Raw genomic sequence first — 8,489 nt, 5'->3', positions numbered from 1 at the left:
CTCTGTAAATGTGAACGATTGTTAAAAGATTTCTTACAGACTGAGCAGCTGAAAGGTTTTTCTCCTGTGTGGTTTCTCATGTGTCTCTGTGAAGTTGAACGATTGTTAAAAGATTTCTTACAGACTGAGCAGCTGAAAGGTTTTTCTCCTGTGTGGGTTATCATGTGTCTCTGTAAATGTGAACGATCGTTAAAAGATTTCTTACAGACTGAGCAGCTGAAAGGTTTTTCTCCTGTGTGGATTCTCATGTGTGTCTGTAAAGTTGAACGAACGTTAAAAGATTTCTTACAGACTGAGCAGCTGAAAGGTTTTTCTCCTGTGTGGGTTCTCATGTGTGTCTGTAAATTTGAACGACTGTTAAAAGATTTCTTACAGACTGAGCAGCTGAAAGGATTTTCTCCTGTGTGGGTTCTCATGTGTGTCCGTAAATTTGAACGACTGTTAAAAGATTTCTTACAGACTGAGCAGCTGAAAGGTTTTTCTCCTGTGTGGGTTCTCATGTGTGTCTGTAAATATGAACGACTGTTAAAAGATTTCTTACAGACTGAGCAGCTGAAAGGTTTTTCTCCTGTGTGGGTTCTCATGTGTGTCTGTAAATATGAACGACTGTTGAAAGATTTCTTACAGACTGAGCAGCTGAAAGGTTTTTCGCCTGTGTGGGTTCTCATGTGCTTCTGTAAATTTGAACGCTGCGTAAAAGATTTCTTACAGACTGAGCAGCTGAAAGGATTTTCTCCTGTGTGGGTTCTCATGTGCTTCTGTAAATTTGAACGCTGGTTAAAAGATTTCTTACAGACTGAGCAGCTGAAAGGTTTTGCTCCTGTGTGGATTCTCATGTGTATCTTCAGATTGTGTCTCCTGCCAAATGTTTTCTCACACTCAGAGCATCTAAAACGTTTCTCACCAGCGCTACATCTTGAATCACTGACACGGACTTCATCAGGTTTCACATAGTTTAAACCTGACTGAGGTTCTCTGGTCTTCTTGCAATCACCACCCTCATCAGTGTCAGAAGAGTTTCCAGTCTTCTCATCAGTATCTGGTTCTGGATGTCGATCTGGATCCAAGTTCCTGTCTGGTTCTGGTCCTCCACAGTCCTTTCCATCAGCTTCTGTTCCCATCTGTTTAGTTTGTCTTTGATGAAGCTGTGAGGACTGAGCTTCCTCTTCTTCATCTTCACTCTTCACAGGACTGAATGAGAACTTGACATCAGCCTCCTCCAGACCTTGAAGCTGCTCTCCTTCCTGACTGGTGCAGAGTTCCTCCTGTTCTTCTTTAATATGTGGGGGCTCTGGGTCCTCCTGTTCTTCTTTAATATGTGGGGGCTCTGGGTCCTCCTGTTCTTCTTTAATATGTGAGGGCTCTGGGTCCTCCTGGTCCAGACTGGAGCTCCACTCCTGCTGCTCAGAGGGAACCTCTTCTTTAACCAACAACAGCTGCTGGATGTCTGCAGGAAAACAGTAAACACACACAGAGGCGTTACAAAGACATTTTAGAATTGAGCAAATAATCTCCTGGACATACACTTCCAGAGTATCAACAGAACCAGTTCCCCAGGAGAATTATATTCGATGAACAGAAGACGGTAGACAATCTACAAGTGTTAACAATGTATTAAGTCAAGCATCAAAAACATAGATCTATGGTTTCACAAAACACAAGAATTGATTAAGTAGCCCTAGCAACAGACACAAAGTCAGGGCTCCGTATACGCATCTCTCCTCTCAGTGTTTTGTGAGCCCTGTATCTTTACACTTTATTTGACCTTGTCCAGCACAGGGACGCATTATCTTCACCCACACACAAGCCAGGGTTGGGCCACATTGTGTGTGGGAGTCCTGGAGTCTCAGGGATGGGGAAGGTGCTGTTCCTGCAGGTTGCTACACAACATCCCACCGCCTAACCCGATTCACAACACAACTAGTTATAAGTTTTAAGCTACCACCTGCATGTCAGAGCTCCCTCTTTGTACGGGGAGCGCGTGAGTGCCTCATCCGGAGAGTCAAATCTTTGCTCTATGACACACGCAACACTATTGCAAATTAACACACACACACACATAATACTGTTATGTTCAAAATTTCTCAAACAAAAGGTAAAAGAAAAAGCCCCCCTCCTTGTTCCTTTCTGACAATAATGTGCATCGTCTCATTTTCTGGACAGTTCTTTTGCCAGTTGAAGGTTCTTTGCCAAAAAAAACAAGCATGTCAACATGCTCTTCACTCAGCCTGGAACGCCGAGGACTGCAGATAATGCCTGATGTGCTAAACACTCTTTCTGATGCACAGCTTGTGGCAGGAATGGACAAGTGCTGTCTGGTAAAACAAGCAAGATTTGGCAGAGTGGCTGAGTGGATCTTCCATCAGGTCAAAGGATCTTCAGTGGCACTTATTTCTTTCATGTGTTTGTACTGCAGGAATTCACTTTTCAGTTGGTCAGCTGGTTGCAAGGGGTCACTAGCCTGGCCCTCTTCTGACCCCTTCTTTTCAGATTTGATGGTTGACAGCAGACTTTTTAGGTCAGTTTTCCTTTTTTTTGTCCCTCTTGACCTTCCTCTTGCTGCGGATGCTGCTCTCCTGTTTTGGTGACGGACTTGATGTGGGACTCGAAGGAAAGGGTGGAGTCCAGGATGACACCCAGGTTGCAGACTTCAGGAGATGGGGAGATGGAGCAGCCGTCAACCTCGAGGATGAAGTCACCAACCTTCCGGAGCAGCGCCTTGGGTGCCACAACCATGAGCTCTGTCTTCTTGGTGTTGAGTTTGAGGAGATTTGATGACATCCAGGTTTTTATTTCATGCAGGCAGTTGACAAGGGACTGAGGGGGGAACTGGGAGGATGGAGTAGTACCGAGATAGATTTGAGTGTCATCAGCATAGCAGTGGAAGTTCAGTCCATGATGGCAGATGATCTTGCCGAGGCGGAGCATGTAGATGGTGAAGAGGAGGGGGCCAAGCACAGAGCCTTGGGGCACGCCATCATTGACTGGGGCTAGGGGGGAAATAGAGCGTTGATGGAAACAAACTGTTCCCTGTTATGGAGGTAGGATGAAAACCAGGAGAGGGCGGTGCCAGTGACCCCTAGAAGGTCAGATAGGCGGTTGAGGAGGATGGTATGGGAGACAGTGTCAAATGCTGCAGAGAGGTCCAGGAGGATGAGGATGCTGAGGCGGCCAGAGTCAGCAGCAATGAGGAGATCGTTGATGATCTTAATGAGGGCGGTCTCCGTGCTGTGTTGGAGTCTGAAGCCGGATTGGAGGGGCTCATAGAGCTCATGGTTGGACATGTGGAGATGGAGTTGGCCGGCGACTACTCTTTCCAGAGTCTTACTGAGGAAGGGGAGGTTGGAGATCGGCCGGTGGTTGTGGAGGTCATCAATGTCCAGGCCAGGCTTTTTGAGGATGGGGGTGACTGAGGCAGTTTTGAAGCTGGTAGGGACAATACCAGATGCCAAAGAAGCGTTGATGATGTCCACCATGTAGGGGCAGAGGGTGGGTAAGCAGTCCTTGACCAGGGCTGTAGGCATGGGGTCCAGGGAGCAGGTGGACGTCTTGGCCGAGCTGACCAACTTGGCCAGTTGGGGAGCATCCACAGGGGAGAAGGAGGAGAGGTCACAAAGGGAGAGGTGCGGCGCTGAGGGGGCGTTGCCAGGTGGCTGAAGTGCGGGTGGAGGGGGAGGGGCTGGTGTCAGGAGCTGCTGGTGGATGGAGTCGACTTTCGCCTGGAAGAAGTTGAGGAATTTGGAGCAGAGATCGGGAGCACCAGAGGGATGGGGGGCGTCAATGGGGCGGAGTAGGCGGTTGATGGTGGAGAACAATGATCGAGGGTTGCTTTGCTGGGCACCGATCAAACGAGAGTAGTATACAGTTTTGGCCTGAGAGAGAGCTTCCTTGTAGGTTTCCACATGGTCACGAAAGGCCAGGAGGTGGACCGTGAGGCCAGTTTTTTTAGAAAGCCTCTCCAGCTGGCGACCAGAGGCCTTCATGCTGCGGAGTTCGGAAGTGAACCAGGGGGCAGGGCGGGTGAAGGAAACAGTCCGGGTTTTGATGGGGGTGAGAGAGTTGAGACTGAGGGATAAGGCAGCGTTGTAGTGGGCTACCAGGCCGTCCACGGTGGAGTCGGAGGGAGCCGAGGCCATGTGGGTAGCTATCAGGTTGGATAGGGCTGGTGCACTCACAGTCTTGATGTTCCTAAACATGATGGTGCGTTTAGGATGCTGCCTGGGCAGGGAGACAGGAACAGTGAAGAGGATGGCGTGATGGTCAGATACAGCCAGGTCCAGACGCTGTAGGTCGGGGGGTGGTGGGCCGGTAGAGCACACCAGGTCCAGTGTGTGGCCTTTGTTGTGGGTGGGACCCTTGACATGTTGCTTGATGCTGAAACAGTCCAGGAGTGACAGGAATTCAGTAGCAAACTTGCAGTTGCTGGAGTCCACATGAATGTTGAATCGCCAAGCAGGAAAATTGATGGAGACATGGAGAAGAGAGAGGTGAGCAACTCAGAAAGCTCAGACAGGAAGGTAGTGGAGGCTTTAGGTGGGCGGTAGATGAGGGCGACCAGGAGCGGAGCAGACCCAGCCAGTTTGAAGACAACACACTCGAATGAGGAGGTTGTAGGTACTGGGAGCTCTTTGACCAGGATGCCGGCTCGGTGGATAACAGCCAGTCCACCGCCACGACCCAGGAAGCGGGGCTTCTGGATGTATACATAGCCTGGGGGTGTGGCTTGGTTGAGTGTCACAAAGTCCTGCTGATTTTGCCATGTCTCTGTTAGGCATAGAATGTCAATGCTTCTGTCAGTGATAATGTCGTGAATGAGTAATGCTTTGTTGTTGAGGGAGCGAGTATTCAGCAGCATAAACGTTGCAGTGTTCGTAGATGCTGGGGAGGACGAGGAGGGAGAAACCAGCACACTGTCAGCACAGACCAGGGACCTCAGGTAGATAGAGCGAACGTGAGGATTGGTCGGATGACGTCGATTGTTGTGATGACGACATCGCAGTGCGACGGACCGACTGTCGGATACAACTGCGGGAATCGGAGTTTTGGAGTAGAAAAACTTGCGTCGGGATGCCCGGTGTATGTAGCGGGCATGACGGGCAGTAGTCCGAGAGACTTGATAACTGCGAGGCAGTCAGGGATGGTGTGGCTGGAAAAGTTTAGGAGTTCCAGCGGAGAGTATTGTAGGAGCACCATGAAGAGAACAGAGAGCCAGCTAGCAGCCAGCACCATTAGCCGTTCAGCTCCTTCAGCTCATCTCTGCTATGACTTTTTCTATTTCTAACCTTTAAACTTTTTGAATGATTAACCTTTTAGCAACTTTTTTTTGAATGGGTTTCTATGGAGAAGATTTTCAAATCCTCTTAAACTTCTTCAACTTTCAAATCCTTCAACTTCCTCATACTTTCAGCTACAGACACCATTTCAACTTTCAAATGTTGAGAAAACCCTCAACTATTGCCAACATGATTCAGCTTTTTGATATCTTTTAAACTTTTTGAACTGCAGCAATTTAACTTTTATGATTTTTCAGCCATTTTCTGACTTTATAATGGGTGTGTATTGCGCAGCTTAGAGTGCGTGATGTCACCGCTAGAGTGAAGAGCAGCTTGAGATTCTTGTGAAAAAAACATTTCTGTTTTGCCACTGTGTCCACAATCTTCACTCTTCATGCATAATTTCTGGATGTAGAAGTAGCTAATATTGTCCTTGTCGTAGAAAAATTACTGTGGAATCCCACAGATTTCCACATTTGACACGGAAGCCGTTAATTGCGAGGAAAACCAACTTTCTGCTCCATAGAGACCAATGTTAAATTTTGCTTCAAAAACATTTTTGGAGACACCGGCCCGGCAGCCACTTCCTCTACCCTGTCTGGCGGCTCTCGCCCCAGCCGCAGAAGACCAGTGTCCCTCGGGGCTACTACAGCCACCAGCTCCGGACTTTCCATCGCCGGTCCCTCATCCCGCTCTGCCCCCTCTTGTGCCTCCCACGGTCCCCGGCTGCCTGCCAGCAGCACATCACCACTGAGCCTGCCTGCTGAGGAACACCGCCACCTTCCCCCGTCTCCTGGTCAGCGCATCTCTATTTTGCATTTGAATTCACGTATAAATCAGAATTTATTAACTATTGTTACGCATAAACATTATTATAAGTATGTATTTTAGAGTTGTAATAATAAAATATGATTATTATTTCAGAGCCTTCAACATCGGCTGCGGGACGTGGCCTCTATGGGTCCCAAACTCCTTCCTCTCCCTTCCACTGTAAATCCTTTAAATAATCTAAAAAAAAACCACAATATTATAACACGATGGTGACATTAGCCATGATGAAGAGTAAACAAAGCATGGTTATGCTTTTTCTGTTATTTATACAGCCTCCCAACCTGCAGAGACCCGACCTTCATCCAGCTCCTCGTCTGCTGGACCTACGACATCCACCGGTACTTCATGTTAACTTGCATTGTATGCCAACCCATGAAAATCTGATCATTGTCTTTAATTCAAAGTAATTTTTTATTTATTTTAATAGGTCACACTCCTGAAGAGATGGAGCAGACAGTTTGGGAGTGTGGCCGGTGCCAGGAACCTGACCCTCCAGAGAGCTCGGAGGGATTGGTGTCGTGGGTCCAGTGTGACAGCTGCCACACATGGTATCACACCATGTGTGTGGGCTGGGACGAGGAGCTGGATGATGAAGACGATTATTTCAAATGCCATGTGTGTCCTGATTTTTAATTTAATTTTTGATTGGTTTGTTTTTCAATAAATGTTTGCACAGAACTTTTCAATCATTTGCACAAGTTATTTGTCTTTCACTTTAACAATGTAGCTTTTTAATCATGAATACTCATGTTTTTAGTTGTAATGTAACTTTTACTCTGCACTGTGTTATGATAATAATTGTTATATACAATATGTGTACATAATTGTTAAATTCCAGACATCAGCTGGTGTTTTGCCAGTGATTGACATGAGAAGAGTTTAACAAAACATCCAGCAGGTGGTGGTATACGCTCAAACGGAAATTAAGGAGCTTTTATTGCATCATTTGGAGTTGTTGAAGCGTGATATCTTATTGTGAAGGACAGAACTACGGTCCCGGATGTGTTGACAGCATTGATGTTCATTTTTGCGACCATGGAACAAGCGAATATCCCCAAAAAACCAGCAGCAGCCAGTGTTTACAACGAGGATAGAAGTCTGTACGGATTAGGCCACGAGCAGTGCACGGCTAATTCAATTCCGTTAGACGACTCACGTGGATGACATATTTTGATTAAAAACGGTTTATTTCGCCGAAAAGCGACACGTTTACAGGTATTATCAGGAGAAGAAGAAAACGACGAATTGCAACTGAGTCTCACTCCAAACTACATTAGAAGTTATCAGCCGGAGCATGAACAGTGTTTGAGAACTGAGAAGAAATAAAGTGAACCCACGTGCTCTTTGTATCCGGACTTCCGGGTTGAAAACAGCGTCCAGAAGCTCCCGTTGTCGTTTATTCTCCTCTTTTGAACGAGAGAGTTCCTCCTCGTACACTGCTATCGTTCTGTCAAACAGACCAAATATCTCTTCACCAGCCGCAGTTAGTCGCTGGTTGACTAAAGATCTCAGCATTTCTAGTTTAGACATTTTGAGATGAGTCTTCTTCTTCCTATCCTCTCCTCTTTCTTCTTCTTCTTCTTTCACTTTAATGGCGGACTACAAACCAACGTTTAAGGCGCAACCTACTGGACCGGAGTGTGTAACATCATGATTTTATGACAGTTATCATTACACAATAATAGTGTTATTTATAAATTAAATTAAATAAGAAAAATAAACTTAATATTTAAAATAAAATTTATTTAAATAATTTAAATAGAAATTAATTGAAATAATTGAAATAACAAAATAAAAAATATAGAAGTTATATTCTGGATATTGAACCCGTTCCATTCAAAATATTAAATAAAGCCCTTTTATGCTGAACTAGTTTGTCCCCTGTCTCTAACAGTCATTTGATGCTCCATTCCCTTCCTGTATCTACCACTCTGTTCTTCAGTCTTTCTCTTTCCACCCTGAACTTCCTCCACTCTATCAGCACATGTTCAACAGTTTCTTTACAGTTGCATATCTCACATTTATCCCACTCTGTCTTTTCATGATGTGTATAACGTGTCATTGAGTCCTGTATGTCCGAACCTTAATCTGAAAGTAACATCTTCTTTTCTACTTTTACTTCCATCACATCTCACTCTGACTGACGTCTGTATTTTGTTGTAATTTATACCCTTATTGTCATTATTCCAAATTTCCTGCCAAGATGTAATAATTCCGTGCTGTATTACTGATTTTGCTTCTGATCTCCCAAAACAAATTTTTTGTTTGACGCTCTTTTCTCAAGTTTATCTGCAACCTCATTTCCCTCTATTCCAACATGAGCCGGTGCCCAACAGAGATGTACATCTATTCCTAAATGTTGTGAGTTCAGTAATGAAGTATAAA

The 8,489-nt window shown here is 45.6% G+C and overlaps 1 long non-coding RNA gene across 1 annotated transcript; it reads left to right on the top strand.

Moving 5' to 3' along the window:
* The first annotated feature begins 6,221 nt into the window (after nucleotides 1–6,221).
* LOC306775240 lies at nucleotides 6,222–6,645 on the top strand. Its single transcript, XR_013771869.1, has 3 exons — nucleotides 6,222–6,263; nucleotides 6,377–6,442; nucleotides 6,532–6,645. It is a non-coding gene; the product is annotated as an uncharacterized lncRNA (long non-coding RNA).
* The last annotated feature ends 1,844 nt before the right edge of the window (nucleotides 6,646–8,489 follow it).

The sequence above is a fragment of the Melanostigma gelatinosum genome (genome assembly GCF_949748355.1).
Source record: "Melanostigma gelatinosum genome assembly, chromosome: 1".
Taxonomy (NCBI): domain Eukaryota; kingdom Metazoa; phylum Chordata; class Actinopteri; order Perciformes; family Zoarcidae; genus Melanostigma; species Melanostigma gelatinosum.
The sequence above is the reverse complement of the archived record's forward strand: the minus strand, read 5'-3'. Positions and strand labels throughout refer to the sequence as shown.